Below are 20986 nucleotides of genomic sequence, written 5' to 3' on the forward strand. Positions count from 1 at the left end.
AAGTTTTGGCTCTCTTTTACTTCTCTCACCTCTTCCCACAATCCCAACGGGGTCCTAATTTGGTTCTTTGTCAATGTTCCTTTACCTTTTTGTGCTTAACAATTCATTGAATTCTTGGTACCATAAAATAGCTACAGTTCTTTCTCCCAGTCCCTGTGAGTCAGGATTGGAAGGGTTGACCAGATGGCTCTGGGCATCTTGCATGACTGTAGTAGACAGTGGATAAGGTGGAACAGAAGGAGCTTACCAGCTCCCTCCTTCTAGGTAACCTTTGGTTTGGGCTAACCTGGGGCTCCTCATAGTGAAAGTGTTCTAATGACTAAGAAAGGTGACAAATCGCTCATCACATAACACTTCAGAAGTCACTGCACAATTAGTTTGTCATAGACACGCTCACATTCAAGGGGATGGAACATAATTATTGCCGTTATGTGGGTGGGGTAACAAATAATTTGGGACCACATATATATGCATGTATGTATTATTGAGAAAAAGTCTCTCAATGTAGCTTAGCCTGGCCCTGAACTCGTTATATCCCCCAGGCTAGCTTTGAACTCTTAGTCCTCTGATCTCAGCTTCTGAGTTGCTCCGATTACAGGCCTGTACCATCTCACTCAGCTTGAGGCTGTTTTTAAACTGCCAGAATCAATGTTTTCATCGAGACCAAAGAAATACAGTTGACTACTGAGGTGGGTAGGATGCTACAGAAAGTTTCATAGTCACGGCAAAGCTTTTTGGATGTGTGTCTTTGTTCATCCTTTGTTGTACTAGAACCTCTGGCTGTGTCTTCTGCCAGCTCTGCAGCTTTCTACTGCTGCGGGCCACAGGAATATATCATAAGAACTCAGCTGGTTATGGCAAAGTCACTACCTAGAGGAATCAGGGAATTCCTCCAGAGGAAACCAAATCCCAAGGAATTTTTGCTGTTACTTGGCTTGTTATATATCAGCTGTCTTCTGTTATGAAAACCATGTGTACCTTCATAGTTTTCCCAATTGATTTTTCCCTAAGAAGGGCTGACAGTGTGGACTGATCACTCTCTGGACATACACATTCCAGGTATTTGGAGAACAGCCTCAGGAAAGGCTTTCTCTGGAATCAGATATCTCTCTTGGCCACTTTCAAAGACTAGCAGTAATAACAGTCCACATGCAAGTCTCTTGATTTAAGGTAAATTCCACACGGAGACACTGCCTAGGTCAGGTGGATGTTCAGTAATAGCTTCACACAATTTAGCTCCACCCTCCTTTCTTATAACCTTCCTAACTTTATAGACCTTTAACTCCTTACCTAACCACCTCTAGGAATATTTAGATAACCTTCTGCACTGATAGCTATGCTCGGCCAGAACCCCAGTTCAAGCCTCCCTGTAATTATCATTGGCAGCATCCAGCCAGGTCCATCCCCAGTTGGAGGAAAGTACCTTATCAGAGATACCTCTGTACTCTCTAAGAACAGACTTAAGCATCCAGACTACCTGTTTGAGAAAGCCTGGCGGATGTGCCAATTAAGCCTTACTTCCTCCTTTCCCAAACCTTACCTCTAGTTCCAAATCTCCCTTTAACTATCACCAGAGGCATCTAACTGTACACAGGTTGTCTAGCAACTGAGCACACTTTCCCCCACCCTGAAGAAAAACGGCAGATAGCTTGGACAGATAGGAGCCACAGGAAAAAAGAAGACAATTTTATTTTCTCCCATTGACCTAGCAACTTATAGATTCTTAACATTTTTTACCAATCACGTTTAAGATTATAGTTGAGCACATAAGAGCCCTCTTCTTAGATATTACCTGAATTCAGCCTTTAGTTAATTCATTTCCCCATTGGTCACTTCCCTTTGGGGTTGCAAATGATAATTAACAGTTATTGCCTCTCAATGTGATTCTTATCACCCCTCCATTTGACCCTGGAAGACTGGCTTTATATACCAGGACTTCCAGGGCACAGAGGACAGAGAAGAGAAAAGAGAATGGAAGAACTAGATGGGTAAGAACTTGAGAGGAACAAACTGAGATGGAAAAGAACTAAATTGAAGGGCTAGAAGAGAGGACTAGAGGAACGAGATGGGAGAGAGGAAGAACCAGATGGGGAAGAACAAGATGAGGAAGACCCAGATGAGAGAGAAGGAGATGGGAGAGGAGCTGATAGGGGAAAGGACTAGATAGATGAGAACCTAGAAGGGACAGAACTAGATGAAGGAATTAAGATAGAACCTAGAGGGGACAGTAGATAAATATAGAGAGAAATCAGGCAAGAAAGGAGCTAGACATGAGAGCAGAATAGAAGCTGTGCAAAGAGAGAACCATCACAGAATAATAAAGTGTCAGGGACAAGGACAGAATCTCTAGTTAGTGGAAAAATACAGACCCCCCCCCCATAAGACAGGGAACTAGATCAGCTTACAGTCAGGTTGCCTAGCAACAGGACATTGAGTCAGAGCCCTTGACCCTCTCACCCTGTAAACATCCTATACAAACATCCTGTTAGCTTGTCCCACCTTATGCAGATGACAGCTTCTTGCTCCCCCCACCCTGCGGAACTATATAAACCCTCCTGGAGAAAAAGTAAAGTTGGGCTTGGTGCACCAGAGTACAGGGTACAGTGAGCAGACCTTGGATGTTGGCCTCCGTTGCTTCTTTCCTGGCTAAGCATGGAGTGTACTGCTCTTACAGTACACACCAACCTCACACACGGCCCCGTTAGTCTACTAACACTGATTGTGTGTTAGTAGACTGGTGCACGTTGACTGCACCATTTATGACCACAGTGCACACTGACACACACTACATGACCGTAGCATACACTGACCACATGATACATGACTACAGTACACAAGGATACATGCTGTATGCTGGTGGCGCATTCTGACGGAACACTAAAAGACTGAGGTACATGCTGATAGCATGGCGCACGATCAGTTCATACTGACACACACTGATGGTGGTGCACATTACAAGACCATGGTGCTGTGCACACTGGCTGTGGTGTTAAGCATTTGGCAAGTGGGCCTTGCCAATCTGGAGATTCATTGCATTCTATACGTGAGGATTTTCTTGTGTTTTTAACAGTTGCCTTCTCATAGCCTCTTCTGTTGTTTCACTGGAAGCCTGTTTTTAGATGATAGACCTGCTTCCAGACTTACCAACTTCCTTGTCCTGTTGTTATTTATCTCTTGATTCTTTTGTTCTTATGTTCAGTTCTCAGACTCAAAAATTTCAAGTTAAAAACTTAATTTTACTTACGTGTCTTGTTATTATTTGTTTATTCATTAGACAGAATCTATTCTGTAGCCCAGGCTGCCTTGAACTCATGGTTATCCTCCTGTCTCAGCCACGTGGGTGCTGGGATTACAGATGTAAGCCACTACACCTTGATTCTTCTCTTTTTTTAAAGGCAACATATTACACTAAACATGTGTAAATATAAATAGGACATTCATGCTTTTTTTTGGTCTGTTGTATGTGTGGTCCGAACACTAGTATGCTAACGAGTAGGATCTCAGATGTCCTCCTCCAAAGCTGTCTGCCACACTGCCCTGAGACAGTGTCTCTCAGTGAACTGCAACCTCACTGTCCCAGGCTGGCAGGCTAGTTCTTGGGACCCACCTGCCTTTGTTAGGAGGTGATCAGAGCTTCAGTCTCGATGCTTCTGATAGTTCTAAGTTCTTCATATCCTCCTCACTTAATTTGGGTAGGTAATGTGTGTCTAGCGATTTATCCATTTCTTCTAGACATTCCAATTTTGAGGGGTGGGATATGTATTTTCAAATATTTCCTAATTACTCTCTGAATTTTATTGATCTCTGTTTTTGATAACTCCCATTGAATCTGTAAATTTACCAATATGTGTTTTCTCTCCATTTCTTTTGGTTGGTTTGGCTGTGAGTTTGTCAGTCTTATTTGTGTTTCCTCAGAACTAACTCTTTGTTTCCTCTCTTCTCTATATCGTTTACTTCCCCTCTAGTTTATTAATATCTGGATTTTATTAATTCTTTTATCTACTGCTTTGAGGTTTGGTTGGCTTTGCTCTTGTAAGGCCATGAGCTATATTATTTATTGGAAATCTCAGTATGTTACGGTAAATGCTCATAGCTATAAACTTCCCTTTGATCTGTCTTAGCCATCTCGCAGCATTTCTGGTAAGTTGTGCTTTCATTTTCATATTTGTGTAGTTTCTGTAGCTTTTCTTTCTAATTTTATTGTACTGTAATCTGATAAGATACAAATAGCTATTTAATTCTTTTGTTATTTCATAAGCAGTGATTTGTGGATTAAAATGTGATCTTTTTTAGAGAAAGTTCCAAGGGATGCATATTTTGTGTTTGTTAGATGGAATATTCTATATATATCTGTTAAGTCCATTTGATCTATGGTGCAATTTAACTCTCAAGTTTCTTTGCTGATTTTTAACTTGGGTGACATGCTAGCATAAGTAGGCTGTTGAAGTCACCCAATTCTCTTTATATCATGATCTATATGTCCTCCCAGACCTATTAGTTTCTGTTTTATGAAATTGGGAATTCCAATAATTGGGTAAACAACATATTGATAATCATTGTATCTCTTTGAGGAATGTTCTCTTTATTCATTTTGAGTGGCTTTTTTTGTTTCTTTGGAGTAATTTTGACTCAACATTTACTTTGTCAGATATCGTGATAGCTGTGCTGGCTTCGTTTCCGACTTCCAGTGTTTGGAAATGGACTTCCATCGTTTTTCTTTTCGTCTGTCGAGTGCCTTCATCAGTGAGGCATGTTTCTCGGAGACAACTGATAGATCTTGCTTTTAATACATTCCGCTAGTGTGTGTCTATCCATTGTGGAATTGAGACCATCATTTATGTTTGGAGTTGTTATTGAGAGGTATTTACTGTTTCCTCTGATTTTTAATTGTTTTCTGGTCAGTTAGTCTATGATTTGTTTGTTCTCTTTTTCTCTCCCCTATCTGATTAAGGTGTGGATGGATTACTGTGGTGGACATGATGCATTCTTTCTTAGCTCCCTTCTGTTCACGGTTTCTTCTTGTGAATTTCATCTTTACCATGCCACCACAGCTGGGACTATCCTTGTTTCATCTCCAGGTTTAGGATATCTTTAAATATCATCTACACCCATGGCTTGGTGATCATGTGAGCTGCTTTAGTTTGCCTTTGTTTGGGAATATTATTTTTCCACAGGTTTTAAAGGATGTTTTTTATCGGATGTAACAGTCTGGGTTGTCATTTGTCTGCTTTCAGGGCTGGAAATGCATCACTCAATGATTTCCTGGTTTTGGGGTTTCTGTTGAAAGATATGCTGTTATTATATTTCTGCCTGATTCATTTAGTTTTTGAGTTTATGTCTGAATATACTGTGTCCTCAGCCTTGTCCTATATCCCTCACATTGTTTATTCCACTTGGTTTGATCTATTGATGATATTATTATTATTATTATTATTATTATTGCTTTTTGACTATTTTTATTTGATTTATTGAGTTTAATTTTTAACATTTTTATTTACTTTGTTTTTCTTTTTAGACAGGGTGTCATGTAGTCTAGGACGGTCTTGAACTTGCTATATAGATGACCTTGAACTTCTGGTCCTTCTTACTCCACTTCCTGAGCGCTAGGGTTGCGAGTCTCCACACGTCCCATTTATGCTGTGTTGAGGATTGAGCAGGGCTGTGGTGCCCAACACAAGCACTCGACCAGCCTGGCTACATCCCCAACTCTTACATAACTTTCCCTAAAGTGTTAGGCTCCTTGTTTAGTTTCTGGTACATATTTTCTCACATATATTTCTGACTTTCTTCTCCAGGTCTTGGTTTCCTTACTTCATTCATCTGTTTCTTTTGTATCCTCTTTTATGTCACTGATGATTTATACAAGCAAATTTTTGAATTCTTCCCCTGGCATTTTATCCATTTTTATACCTTTAAAATTTGTAGTTGAGGAGGTATCATCTTCAGTTGGAGTCATGTGGCTTGGCCTTTCGTGTTCTTTGTGCTCTGTGTTGCAATTTGAGCATCTTTGGTTAAGATATCTTTTTCAGTTGTTTGGGGAAATTAGCAGGAAGCCTGCTCTTGAGGGCTCAGTCTCTAGTACCACTCAGAGGAGAGAAAACAAGCTGTTGTAACTGTGAGCAGAGCAAACTGTACAAGGTATAGACGTGCCGTCAGAACTGATGAAAACCCGCGAACGCACACCAACACAGCGGGACAGAAACGGCAGAAGATACTGCAGGCCGCTGCAAAGTTTTCAAATGCTTTCGGGTAACTGTAGAAATCGTACATATGTGAGAGAGAAGAAGGTGATGGGAAGAGAAGAAAAGCAGAGCAGACTTGAGGCCAAATAAAAGGAGAAGAGGAAAAGTGAGTGGAGAAGAATGTTAAAAGGTGGAAGAGGGGGGCCGGCTCAGAAGTTAAGGGCACTCAGTACTTTTGAAGAAGACTTAGGCCCAGTACCCAGCATCCACATGGTAGCTCACAGCTTAGCTCCAGTTCCAGGAGATCCAGTGTCCTCTTCTGTCCTCCATTGGCAAGGGACACAAAATATGGAACACATACATATCATATGCAGACAAAATACTCATATGCATAAAATAAAAATAAAAAATCTTTTAAACAAGTTTAAAAAATGAATCAGAAGAAGAAAGTACAAAAGATTAAAGAAAGAAAAATAAAAACCTCGTATGATTACCCAACAAGGAAAAAAAATACACAAATAAAATATATAATGATAGAAGGGGAGTAAAAACTTCAAAAAAGATTTCCTCAAAACCAACATATATGAAGCCAGGCATGATGGCACATGCCTTTAAGCCCAGCACTCAGGAGGCAGAGGGAGGCAGCTCTCTGTGAGTTTGTGGACAGCCTGGGCTACAGAGCAAGATCCAGGACAGGCACAGCTTACATAGTGAGACCCTGACTCAAAACAAACAAACAAACAAAATATATATGATAAAATTATATCTATAAAAGTGTAGATCTAAGCCGGGTGGTGGTGGCGCACGCCTTTAATCCCAGCACTCGGGAGGCAGAGGCAGGCGGATCTCTGTGAGTTCGAGGCTGGCCTGGACTACAGAGTGAGTTCCAAAGCTACACAGAGAAACCCTGTCTCAAAAAACAAAAACAAAAAACAAACAAAAAAAAAAGTGTAGATCTACTAAAGGAATAAAAGAGAAACCATGAGGCAGAGAGAGGAGAATGAGGGTTTGATTTCCTCCTCGACTGGGTTCTTTAAATTTGGAGTCTGCTGGGTGGATGTGTGGTAGAAAGGGCCACTCGAATCCTTTTATCTTTTCTGTGATTTTACGGGGTGTTGTCTTGGATGGGATAAGTGTCAGATGCCTACCAGCATGGTGTTTACTTTGGTAACTTCCCTTCTTTGCGTACGGGGTGGGCCTTTGTTACTCCAAGCTTTGCTTTCTGAGGGCTGGCCAGGTCCTCTCGCCTCTCAAGATGCCCCAGTGTGTATACCCCAGGAGACTTATGTTTGGGCCAAGAAGTTTTCTCCCAAGTGGAATGGAATTCTGGGAAGCAAGCCCAGCACTAAGGTCCATACAGACAGGCCCGTTTCTGTAATCCTAAAACTTGCTGGGCATTTATCGGTTCCTGAGGGACGAGGCTATGGCTATCAGGTCAGTGGGGTGTCAGTTTCCCCGACCAATTTGGGATTGAAACTGCTTGTGGATTTGTCTCTGGCGGTTGATCCCCACTGATCTCAAGTGTGGGGCTCTCAGGCTACAGAGTGACGAGGTTAGGGTCCAGCCACCCACTGCAGGCTACCTCACTCTGTGTAAGCGGCTGGAGGCAAGCCTCCTGTGCCTGCGTGTCTTAGCGTGTTAGCATCTGGTCCTTTCCATCCGTGACTGCCTCCCACCGCCAACTCTTCCTCTGGGGTCTGTGACAGGCTATCTTCATCATCACGCCCTTTGACTTGTAAAGGCCCCCCAGGTAGAATAATAGGTTTCTTCTCAGACGGTAGCCAACCACAGCTCTCTGACACACGAGAAGGGACCACACGGAACTGCTCTGCACTGCTGACTTATTCCTCTGAAGGAGTCACTGGATTTGAGGCTTTGGAGAACTGGAGGCGTGTCCTGTGCTAGGACTGTCTTCACCAACCTGCCCTCCCTCTTACCCTTAGATCAAGGAGGCTTCCTGCCTTAGACCCACGATAGAGCCGTGTGGCCGGGCTCTATGTATGTCCCTTGTCCACCCGTCCCAGCTGTCCAGCTTTCTGCTCTGTGAACTTTAGATGTCCGCCCTCTCTTTCAGTGTTTAAAACAGTCTACTGGTTATTTTAACTCTTTACACTCAGGGCATCATGAGCAGGCAGCATCTAATCCACTTCCTTACCCACTAGTGCCCCACTGGTCCACTTCTGTGTGCTTAGCACACTGTGTGGATCATCTCAGCTGCATGTTGTTAGGCAGTGTAGGTGCTGCAAATTTGCGTTATTTTAAAATTACATTGATCTACCTATTTACTATGTATGTATTTATTTAGTGTCACTGTTTTTAATGTCTCGTGTGCAAATGCGTGCACACAAGAGTGTGCATGTAGAAGTCGTCGGAACACACTTTGTTGGAGTCCGTTCTCTTACGTGGTCCAACCCTTCAGCCATGTGGGTTCCAGGATGGAATTCAGGCTGTCAGGCTTGGTGGCAAGTGCTTTTACCTGATGAGTAAACTTAGGTCTGACTCATCAGCCAGCCTCTTGCCGACCTCTAAATTTGTGTCCTTAAAACTAAAGATACACCTCAACTTACTATGGATTCCTATCCTGATAACCATAATCATAGGCTGAAAATATCGTAAGTGAGAAGTGCATGAGCTGCAGCTGACCTGCCGAACATCGCAGCCCGGGGCGCTGCAACTGTGGCGTCTCATCGCTCTTTCCTCTTGGGAGAGCATGTGGGTGACTAGGAGCCATAGCTTGCTGCCTCTGCCCAGCACCTCAGGGGAGAGTGTATCCTCCCCCAGAAAAGGTCAAAATTCAAAATTTGAGGCACAGCCCGTATTGAAGTGGTGTTGTTTCAGCGTTGTAAAATACAGAACCGTGCAAACCAACGGTTGTTGCTCTTTGCCCCAGTTACTGTGAGAACGAAGACCATCCTCAGGAGACTGTCGACATTCCAGAAAATGTCGACATCACTCTGAAGGGGCACACAGTCATTGGGAAGGCCAGAGGGACTTCAGTCACATCAAGGAAGAGCTGAGTCTCCTTGGCAAGAAGAGAAGAGGCTCCGGGTTGACAAGTGGAGGGGGTAGAGAAAGGGAGTGGCCACTGTCCAAACTATCTGCAGTCACATTCAGAGCATGACCAAGGGTGTTATGCTGAGCTTCCATTACAAGATGACGTCTGTGTAGGCTCACTTCCCCATCAAGGTCGTTACTCAGGAGCATGAATCTTTGGTTGAAATCTGAAATTTTGGGGGTGAAAAATACATCCGCAGGGTTCGGATGAGGACAGGGGCTGCTTGTTCTGCCTCTCAAGCCCAGAAGGATGAATTAATCCTTGAAGGAAATGATATTCAATTTGTTTCAAATTCAGCGGCTCTGATTCAGCAAGCCACAACAGTTAGCAACAAGGATATCAGAAGGTTTTTGGATGGCATCTGTGTATCTGAAAAGGGAACAGTGAGGCAGGCTGATGAGTAAGACCTAAGTTACCCAGCTCTAGAAACAAGATCCTAAACAAAAAGACTTGTACTGAAAAAAAAAAAAAAATCAACTGTTGTTCATTAGGCAGTAGGCATTTACAATATTGAGTCTTCTCTCATTTAGAAGTTTTAAATGTTCTCTCAGCCATGTTTTGTGGTTCTCTGTGTATAGGTCTCACACATATCTTTGAGAAATTATCACTGCATATTTCATGAATTTTCATGCGACTGTTAAGGGAAATTATTTTAAGAACTTTTTGTAGTTGTTACTTTCGAGGACTATAATTAACTTTTCTGCATCAACCATATACTGCTAACTTGATAGACTGACTTATTAATTCTAGCAATATTTTGTAGATTCTTCTGGGAGTTCTACGTGTATGTGAACAGGCACTTTCATTTCTTTTCAACTTCTATTACTTTATTTTTCTTGTCTAATTCTGCTGGCTAGTCCCTCTAATACAGTAAGAAATAAAAGTGAGGAGAGCATTCCGTGTTTTGCTAGCTAGGTGTTTTTGGAAGATTCTATTCATCAACTTGGAGGACTTCCTTTCTTTCTTAAAATTAATTTATGTCTGTATGCCTGTGATATGTGTTATATGTGGGTGGGTGTGCATACATTCCAATGTGTGAATGGGGGCACATGCGTGCCGTGTGTACACGTGGAGGTCAGAGGACAGCCTCGCCTGTCATTTGTCATCGTCTACCCCCCCGTTGTCTGCTGTTGAGCGTGCCAGGCTAGTCGGCTGGCCCGAGAGCTTCCAGGGACTTTCCAGTCCCCGTCTTTCGTCACCCTTTAGGAGTGTCGCCATTATAGATGACTGCGTCACATGTTTGTCTTTCTGGCCTTTTACATACAGTCTGAGGATTTGAATTTAGGGCAAATGCTTTTGTTTTGAGCTATCTCCTCCCCCCTGCCCCAACCTTGGAAATTTCATTTTAAAAAGAAAATTTAAGTTTTAATTAATAATGCTAATAGTTATTATTATTATTATGATGATGATGATTATTTGTGTGTGTGTGTGTGTGTGTGTGTGTGTGCGTGTGCCACAACACGAGTGTGGAATCAGAGGATGACTTTCTGGAATTGGGTCTTCCTTCCACTGCAGGCCTCAGGGGTCAAGCTCACATCATCAGGCTTGCCTGTCAGCATTTTTACCTGCTGAGCCATCCTGATAGCCCAGGAATTTCCTTTCTGTGCTAGATTTGTGAGTTTTAATTTTGAATGTGTGTTGATTTTTGTCAAGCACTCCTCAGCCTCATATTACGTTTTCTTGTTTAGTCTGCTGATATAGTGAATTACATTCTTTGATTTTTTTTAATTGTTAAACTTCTATTGTATTCAGGGTTTGCCTCATCCTTTTCTAGATTGCTGAATTTAATTTTATAATACTGTTCATGAGGCATGATGATATATAATTTTATCTCCTAAAATGTGGCTGTCAGTCTTTAGCAGCAGCGTTATGCTGGCTGTATAATTAGCCAGGACGTTCTGAAAGAGTTTGGAGAAAAGTAACAGTCATTTTCCTTAAACATCTGATAGAGTTCACCGGTGAAACAATATGGACTTGATGATTTCTTTGTATGTAGGCTTTTGATAATACATTCAATTTTAAACATTTGAAATACCAAAAATTTCTACTTGGTTTTGTATTTGTTCAGAAAATCTTAGCTTTTGTCGGAAGTCATTTCATTTAATTTGTTATTTTGTTAAACTACCTTCATTTTCTACTACTTATTTTTTCTTTGTTAAACTACTTATATTTCCTGATACTAATTTTCTTCATTATACTGTTGTTCTCCAGTATCCTTGGGGAGTTGGCTTTAGGCTTCCCATTGATAGCAAAATCTGTGGATGCACACATTATATAAAGCATCGCAGTTATTTACACAGAACTGTACACATCCTCCTGTCTATTTTATTTTATTTTTAACTTTGCTGCTGTGACAGTACAAACAGCCTTCATTTTATTGCTCAACTTCGGCATGGGCACATACATACACATACATAGTTAATTTTTAAAACCCCTTTATACAGATGTTATTGATAAAGTTCATGTAACCAATGAGTGAAAATACAAAGAATATCAAAGCTAAACATTCTGTAATAAATACAATGAAAATGATAAAACTTTATTTTTAAAGTCAGTTTGAGAAAAGGAAGAATATTGCATAAAGTAAACGGATTACATGTAGAATAAGCAACGCAGCGTTTGGTACAGTCATCACCCTAGTGTGAGGACATTAACCATCGCGTGTGGCCCCTGCCTCATGTCTGTTTTAGACAGGCTCCAGATCACTTGTCCTAGTGAACACAATGAAACATCTATCTCAATAGTTGTCCTGTATGACTTAGCAGAAAACACCATGCAGAAGCTGCCTATGGTTGTTACAGACACACATTTCTCCCATCATTGTTGATCCCTAGTTGGTTGAATCTGCTGAGACAGAAACCTTAGACAGCAAGAACTGTAGAGTATACCCTTCTTTTACAATATTGACAGTTTATGCTTTCTGTTTTGTTAAGGTGTTTATCAGTCTTTTATCACTACAAAATTAGTTAAGTTAAAAAAATTAAAAGATAAAATTAGTTCTTTGAGAATTTCATACAGTGTCTTTTGATCATAGCCACCCACTCCCCTAACTTCTCTTAGGTCTGTCCTTCCTTCCCTACCCATCCAACTTTGTGTCTTCCTTTTCAAAAAACCCATCAAGGGCAGTTTGTGCTTGTCCGTATATTATAGGATATACGGCCTTTTACTGCAGCATGGTGGATCTAGCCACGGGTTCTTGACCCCTTAAAGAAAACAGATTTTCCTTCTCCCAGCAGCTACCAATTGCCAGTAGCTCCTCAGCTAGGGGTGGCACTTTGTGCCCACCTCCCTCCTCCCTCTCCACGCTGGCATTTGGTCTAACGTGAGCTTGCACAGGTCTTGTGCATGTCGTCACAACCACCGTGAGTTTGTGTGTACAACTGCTCCGTCACGCCCAGAAGGCACCATTTCCTTGATGTTATTCACTGCCTCCAGCTCTTACAATCTCTTTATCCCCTTTTTTCACAATGGTCCCGAAGCCTTGGGAGGAGGGGTGTGGTATTTATGCCCCATTAAGGCTAACCATTCTGTAGTGTCTGAATCTGGGCACTCTGACCAGTTGTGGGCCTCTGTGTTCACTGCTACCTACAGCAGAAAGGAACTCTCTTGAGAGTTGAGAGATGCACTAATCTGTGACTACAGCAGTTAGTCTTCAGGAGTTGGTTTAAAACTGTGTCCATTTAGCAGCATAATAGTAGTGGGTACTCCTCTAGGGTTCATGACCTGTCTAGCCATGGGTTCTCGGTCCCCCAGTAACAGTGACAGGTGTAGATTTCATCTTGTAGAGTAGGCCTTAAAGCCAATTAGAAACTGATTCGTTATTCCATACCATTGATACCACTGTGGCAGCAGTGGGCAGGTCTTGCCAGGCTGGTCCTTATCGCAACTCCCAGGGCTCACATCTGGATAAGATTAATGACTGCTTTTCTCCTCTGATGGTGTGCACATCACCTCCAGCAGTCTGAAAGTTAGCCAGCAGGGATGAGGCTCCATGTACAATGACTGGCGTATGTAGTATCTTCACCAACATCAATTAGTTTTTGTTGTTGTTGTTGTTGTTTTCCTGAGACAAGTGCTGGGATTATAGGCATGTGCCACCACACTCGGCTTTGTGTGATCTGGGGATCAAACCCAGTGTTTCCTGCATGCTAGGTAGGTATTCAGTAACTGAACTATATTCTAGGCCACAAAGCAACTTTTGCATTTGTTATTTTTCTATACTGTTAGTCTGTTTTCTTTGCTACTGTTTTGTTCTATGTTTATTGTTTCCTTCCTTGTACATTCTTTTGGTCTTCATTAGTTTCTTTTTTTTTTTTTTTAAAGGTTTGTTTATTTATTATGTATACAGATACAGTGTCATGCCTGCATGTAAGCCTGCAGGCCAGAAGAGGGCACCAGATCTCATTACAGATGGTTGTGAGCCACCATGTGGTTGCTGGGAATCGAACTCAGGACTCCTGGAAGAGCAGTTGGTGCTCTTAACCTCTGAGCCTCTGAGCCATCTCTCCAGCTCCCTTCATTAGTTTCTTAAGGCAGGCACTAAGGTCATTGATTTTAAGTTTTTTCTTCTGTTTAAATATAAACAATAAAAATTTCCCTCCAGACTTTGTTACATTCTATATAATTCAGTGTGCTTCTATTCATTCAGTTCAAAATATTTTCTAGTCTTCCTGTGATGTCTTTGATACATTGGTTTTGTTTTTTGAAGGGTTATACTCACCTTTCAAATATGTGAGGGTTCCCAGTGTTTTCTAATTGATTTAAAATGTAATGGTATTATGGTATACCTCACAATTTGGACCTGTTTGTCTCCCAGCAGTTCAGGTACCATATACTTGGTCTACAGTATGGCAACCATGAAAGTCGGTAAAAACCTCTCAGACATACGGCCTAGTGCAATGGGATTAGATCATTTGGAAAATGTTTCTTTCAGGAGGGGCTTCTGTAATTCTTGCAGGACTCTGGGTAATCCTTACAAGAGTGAGCTGTTTCAAACTGAGAACGTCGTGCCATTTGCTTGGTTCTCCTTTTGTGTTCCCATGCAGCCATCATCAGAGGCTAGTTTGGACCATCTATCTCAACCTTCCAGATTCAACTGTAAAGCTAAATAAACCTAGTTTCTTTATGAAAAAACACCAAGATTCAGGAATTTTGTTATAGTAAGAGAAAAGAGACCAATAGGAACACTTTAAAATAAGATTTTTAGTTTTAAAAACTTTGTGGCTTGTTTTATGGAGCCATTTATAGTTCATCTTAATGAACATCCAACATGCATTTGAAAATAATATTTTCTTCAATTGCTGTTTAGTGTTTATCATAAAGATTAACCAGGTTGAAGTGGTTGATTGTGCTTTCAACTATTCCACATTGTTTCTGACTTATTTGTTTATTTATTGAGATCGGGTTTCACTGTGTAGCCCTGACTGGCCTGAACTCTGGGTGGAGACCAGGCTGGTCTTGAACTCACAGAGATCTGCCTACTTCTGCCTCTTGACTGGGCTAAGGGTGTGCGCCATCAGGCCTGGCCTCATTTCTGATGTCTCACTAGTGCATCTGTTTTGTCAGTTGCTGAGGAAGAGGAATCCAGATCTCCAGTTATGATGGAGGATTCCTTCCTCCTCTTCGTCCCCTTTTCACTGCTTATGATTTTGAGCTCGGCTGTGTGGTACTTTCACATTTAGTTGCTATTCCTCTTGGGGAAATGACTATTTTATCATGATGGAATATCATTTCTGTTTGTGGTAATGCTTCTTATCTAGAAGTCCCTTTTGGTCAATATTATTCTAGCCATTCTAGGTTTCTTGTGATCAGTGTTCACATGTATTTCTTCCTTTGTCCTTTAATTTTCTTCTTACATATGTCTTTATATTTAGCATGTCTCTTATAGGTAACACATGGTTGGATAATGACTTTTATTGTCTAGTCCAAAAATAAATAAATATTCATTTTAATTGCAGTATTTAGTTATTCTGCATTTAAAGTAATTATTGATGTGCTTCTTATTTTTAATATTCTTCTCTATGTTTTATGTGATTTTTCTTCCTTGGTTTTCCCTTACTTTCTTCTTCTTTTTTTTTGGTTTTTCTGTGTAGCTTTGCACTTTTCCTGGAACTCGCTCTGTAGACCAGGCTGGCCTTGAACTCATAGAGATCCGCCTGCCTCTGCCTCCCGAGTGCTGGGATTAAAGGCGTGCGCTACCACCGCCTCACCCCCCTTACTTTCTTATTTTGGGGGTTAATGTAATATATTTTAGCAACTGATTTTAAGTCTTTTTAGTTATATCACTGCACAGTTGCTCCAGGTATTAAATATTTTTTAATTACTTCAGTGAACTTAGAATAAATACTGCAATACATCAGATAAAATATGAGAACCATGCGAGAGTATTATTTCAATTAGGTCCATTTTCCTTAAAATGTATTTTATAACTATGTAAATAAATACTATAACACAGTTTTATTATATACATATATTTTTAACATATGCTATTTCCTTTATTAAAATTGCTTTTTTGTTCTCACATAATATATCCTGATTCTGGTTTCTGTTCCCTTCATTCCTTCCAGTTTCTCCCCCTCCCCTCCCAGCCATACCCATACCCTTTTCTGTCTCTCATTAGAAAACAAACAGGCTTCTAGGGGATAAAAATAAAATGAAATGAAGTGAAACAAGACAAAAACCAACACACTGGAATAGGAGAAAATAAACAAACAGAAGGAGAAGAGCCCAAGGAAAGGTACAAGAAATGGACAGGGATATAGAGACCTACCCATTGCACACTCAAGAATCTGATGAAAACACTAAACTGGAAGCCATAATATGTATGCAAATGATCTATAGGGACACACACACACAAACATATATATATACATACATTATATGTAATTATATACATATAATTTTAATAATACAATTTAATGTAAAATATAAATTTAATAATAAAAAATACAATAAAAGTAAGATAAAAAATTTAAAAAAACCGAAAAGCCCTGACATGACATTATGAGACAAGAAACCTCCAGAGATGCCATTGAATTCATCTTCTGTTGGCCATCTACTGCTGCATATGAAGTCTATCCTTAAGAGTAGTTTGTTTCCTGGGCTTGAGAGATGGTTCAGAGGTTAAGAGCACTGACTGCTCTCCCAGAGGTCCTGAGTTCAATTCCCAGCAACCACATGGTGGCTCACAATCATCTGTAATGAGATATGGTGCCCTCTTCTAGCCTGCAGTCATACATGCTACATACATAATAAATAAATGATTTTTTTTTTAAAAAAAGAGTATTTTGTTTCCCCAGTAAGTCTCCTTTGGAGAAAACTAAATTTTCATTTGCAAGTGGTTATCAATTGGAGACTGCTTCTGGGTTAGGGATAGGGGCATGCATCCACTTCTCCTTTAAACCCTAGGACCCCATCTGATGCAGACCCATGCAGGACCTGTGTATGCTGCCTCAGTGTTTTTTTTTTGAGTTTATATATGCACCAATTGTGTTGATTCAAGGGTCTTGTTTTCTTGATGCCCTCCATCCCCTCTGGCTCTCACACTCTTTCTGCCTCCTCTTCCACAGGGTTCTCTAAGGCCTGAGGGGAAGGAGTTGATGGAGATATCCCATTTAGGGCTGAGTGTTCCCAAGTCTCTCATTTTCTGAACAGTGTCTGGCTGTGAGTCTCTGTGTTTATTTGCATCTGCTGCAGGAGGAAGCTTCTCTGATGATGGCTGAGCAAGGGACTGGTCTATGAGTATAGCAGAATGTCATTAGGAGTCATTTTATTGCTAGGGTTCTTTTTTTGTTTGTTTGTTTTTGTTTTTTTCAAGACAGGGTTTCTCTGTGTAGCTTTGGAGCCTGTCCTGGAACTTGCTCAGCAGCCCAGGCTGGCCTTGAACTCATGGAGATCCCCTTGCCTCTGCCTCCCAAAAGCTGGGATTAAAGGCATGCGCCACCACTGCCCAGCGTGATTTTTTTAAAGAACAGTATTATTTGGTTTTAAGATGGGTCCCTGGGGTATCTAGCCTCAAGTTCTTGGTCACCCAAGCAGTGTCAGCAGTTCCTTCTCATAGAGCAGTCCTTAAGTCAAATCACATATTAGTTGGTCGCTCCTGCAAGCTTTGTGCCACTATTGCCCTCGTATATCTTGCAGGCACGACACCATTGTGGAAGAAAGGATTTGTGGCTGGGTTTGTGTTTATGATTCTCCGTTGGTCGCGTACAGAGGACCTTCGTGTACCATGTCTGGCACATAGAGGTGAAGGCTCTATGGAGGCATGAGCTCTGCTTCTCCATGTTCAGTGCGTGGTCTAGGTGCTGTCTTCAGCAGTGGGGCTTTGCCATCAGTTTGTGGAGAGCAGCTTATAGTCTTGGCAATAGCTTGGGTTGGTTGGGGGTTCCCATGGTACCCTTTTGGCCAACAACTCAATTAGATGTAATCCAATCCTGGTACTGAAAGCTTTATTTGGTAACAAAAATGGCTACTTGGGCCTCTGCCTCCGCTGTTGTTTGGCAGTTTCATTTAGATCACTTTCATATATATGTATATATGTTTTACAGCGCTTCTGCTGTATTAGGTTTCTGTACTACCCCTCAATGGCCCTTAATTTGATCTATCTTTCCTTGTATTCCCTCTCTCATCTTCCTCTTTCCTCCCCTTCCCTAGCTGGTCTTCCTATTCCATTCCACCCCAAACCATTCATAATTATCTATTCTATTTCCCTTCCCCAGGAAGAGCTAAGTGTCCCCCCCCCCAGTCCCTAATTGTAGAACTAACCTCTGCACTTTTCTTTTACAGATTGTATCTTGGTTATTATTGATTCACAGCTAATATCCATGTGCATATCATATTAGTCTTTGTGTGTTTGGGTTACCTCACTTTGGATGATTTCTTTTCTAGTTCTATTTACCTACATATTTCATTTTTAAAACTCGACTGAGCAATACTCCATTGTGTAAATATACCACATTTTCTTTGTCCACTCATCTGTTGGGGGACATCTAGGTTGTTTCCATTTTCTGGCTATTATGAATAGAGCACCAGTGAACAATGGCTGAGCAAGTATCTCTGTGGTAGGATGAAGTGTCTTAGTCACTGTTCTATTCCTGTAAAGAGACACCATGAACAAGACAACTCTTATTTTTATTTTTTTTTTTTTGAGACAGGGTTTCTCTGTGTAGCTTTGCGCCTTTCCTGGAGCTCACTTGGTAGCCCAGGCTGGCCTCGAACTCACAGAGATCCGCCTGGCTCTGCCTCCCGAGTGCTGGGATTAAAGGCGTGTGCCACCAACGCCCGGCGAACAAGACAACTCTTATAAAAGAAAGCATTTAATTGGGGCTTGCTTACAGTTTCAGAGGCTTAGTCCACTTATCATCATGGTGGGGTGCATGGTGACCAGCAGGCATAGTACTGGAGGAATAGCTGAGAGCTACATCCTGTCTCATAAGCTGAGAGTGAGAGGAAGAGAGGGGAGGTGGGTAACGGGGCTTGGTATGGGCTCTTGAAACCTCAAATCCCACCCCCAGTGGCACACTTCCTCCAACAGGGCCACACCCCCAATCCTCCTAATCCTTTCAAATAGAGCCACATCTTGGTGACTAAACATTCAAACATGAACCTATGGGGGCAATTCTTATTGAAACCATCACAAGTGGTGTAGCTGAATTTTTTAAAAAAGATTTTAATTATTTATTTATGTATATGAGTGCTCCATCTGCACGCACAACTTTATGCCAGGAGGGAGCATCAGATCCCACTGGAGATGGTTGTGAGCCACCATGTGGTTGCTGGGAGTTGAACTCAGGACCTCTGGAAGAGCACCCAGTGCTCTCAACCACTGAGCCATCTCTCCAGCCAGGTATAACTGGATCTTAAGGCAGGTCAATCCCCATCTTCCTTAGGAATTACCACACTGATTTTCATAATGGCAATACAAGTTTGCAGTCCCACCAGCAATAGATGAGAGTTCCCCTTACTCCACATCCTGGCCAGCATTAGCTGTCACTTGTTTTATTGATCTTGGCCATTCTGACTAGTGTAAGATGAAATCTCAGAGTCGTTTTTATTTACATTTCCTTGCTGACTAAGGATGTTGAACATTTCTTTAAATGTTTATTAGCCATTTGAGTTTCATCTATTAGGAATTCTGTTTCAATCTGTACCCAACTTTTAATTGGATTATTTTTTTTTTTTTTTTTGGTCTTGGTTTTGGTTTTTCAAGACAGAATTTCTCTGTGTAGTTTTTTGGTGCCTGTCCTGGATCTCTCTCTGTAGACCAGGCTGGCCTCAAACTCACAGAGATCCGCCTGCCTCTGCCTTCTGAATACTGGGATTAAAGGTGTGCGCCACCATGGTCTGGCTGCATTCTTTGTTTGGTTTTTTTTTTTTTTTTTTTTTTTAAATATATAGTTTCTTGAGTTCTTTATATATTTTGGATATTAGCTCTCTATCAGATGTAGATTTAGTAAAAAGCTTTGCCCATTCTGTAGGCTACCGCTTTGTCTGAATGATGATGTCTTTTTCCATGCAGAAGCTTCTCATTATCATGAGATCCCATTTATTAATTGTTGATTTTAGTGCCTATGCTAAGTGTTCTGTCCAGAAAGTCTTCTCCTGTGTCAATGAGTTCAAGATTATTCCTCACTTTCTCTTCTATCAGGTTCAGTGTATCTGGTTTTATTTTAAGGTCTTTGATCCACTTGGACTTGAGTTTTATGCAGGGTAATAATTATGGATCTATTTGGATTCCTTTATATGCAGCCAAACAGTTTGACCAGCACCATGTGTTGAAGATGCTGTCTTTTCTTTAGTATGTATTTCTGGCTTCTTTATAAAAAAAATCAAGTGTCCCATAGGTGTGTATTTTTATGTCTGGGTCTTCAATTTGATTCCATTCATCAATGTGTCTGTTTTTGTGCCAGTACCATGTTGTTTTTATTACTGTAACTCTGTAGTTCAGTTTGAGGTCAGGAATGGAGATACCTCCAGCAATTCTTTCATTATTTAGAATTGCTTTTACTATTCTTTTGTGTGTGTGTGTGTGTGTGTGTGTGTGTGTGTGTGTGTGTGTGTGTGTGTGAGCGCATTTCCATATGAAGCTGAAAATTGTCCTTTCAAGGTCTGGAAAGAATTTTAATGGGGATTGCATTGAATCTGTAGTTTGCTTTTTTGTAGGATGACCATTTTTACTATAGTAATCCTATCAATCATGAGCATGGGAGATCTTTCCATATTCTGATTTCTTCTTCAGTGTCTTGATGTTTTTATTATACAAGTTTTTTCACTTAATTGAGTAGAGTTACTCCAATATATTTTATATAATTTGAGGCTATTGTGAAAGGTGTTGTTTCCCTGATTTCTTTCTTAATCCATTTGTCATTTGTATATAGGAGGGCTACTGATTTTTGTGAACTAATTTTGTATCCAGCTACTTTGCTGAAAATGTTTATCAGCTGTAGGAGTTTCCCAGTGGAATTTTTAGGGTCAGTTATGTTTATTATCATATCATCTGCAAATAAAGATACTTTAACTTCTTCCTATCCAATTTCTATCCCTTGATCTTCAGTTGTCTTATTGCTCTAGCTAAGACTTCAAGTACTCTATGGAATAGGTATGGCGAGACTGGACAACCTTGCCCTATTCCTGATTTTAGTGGAATTGCTTTGAGTTTTTCTTCATTTAAATTGATATTAGCTATGGGCTTGCTGTAAATTGTCTTTATTATGTGGGAGTATGCCCTTGGTATCCCTAATCTCTCCAAGAC

General features: G+C 40.9%; 1 pseudogene; it reads left to right on the plus strand.

Moving 5' to 3' along the window:
- The first annotated feature begins 7605 nt into the window (after window positions 1-7605).
- Window positions 7606-9641, plus strand: LOC114686202 (annotated as a pseudogene).
- Window positions 9642-20986: the final 11345 nt, after the last annotated feature.

Source organism: Peromyscus leucopus, chromosome 9, assembly GCF_004664715.2.
Source record: "Peromyscus leucopus breed LL Stock chromosome 9, UCI_PerLeu_2.1, whole genome shotgun sequence".
Taxonomy (NCBI): Eukaryota; Metazoa; Chordata; class Mammalia; order Rodentia; family Cricetidae; genus Peromyscus; species Peromyscus leucopus.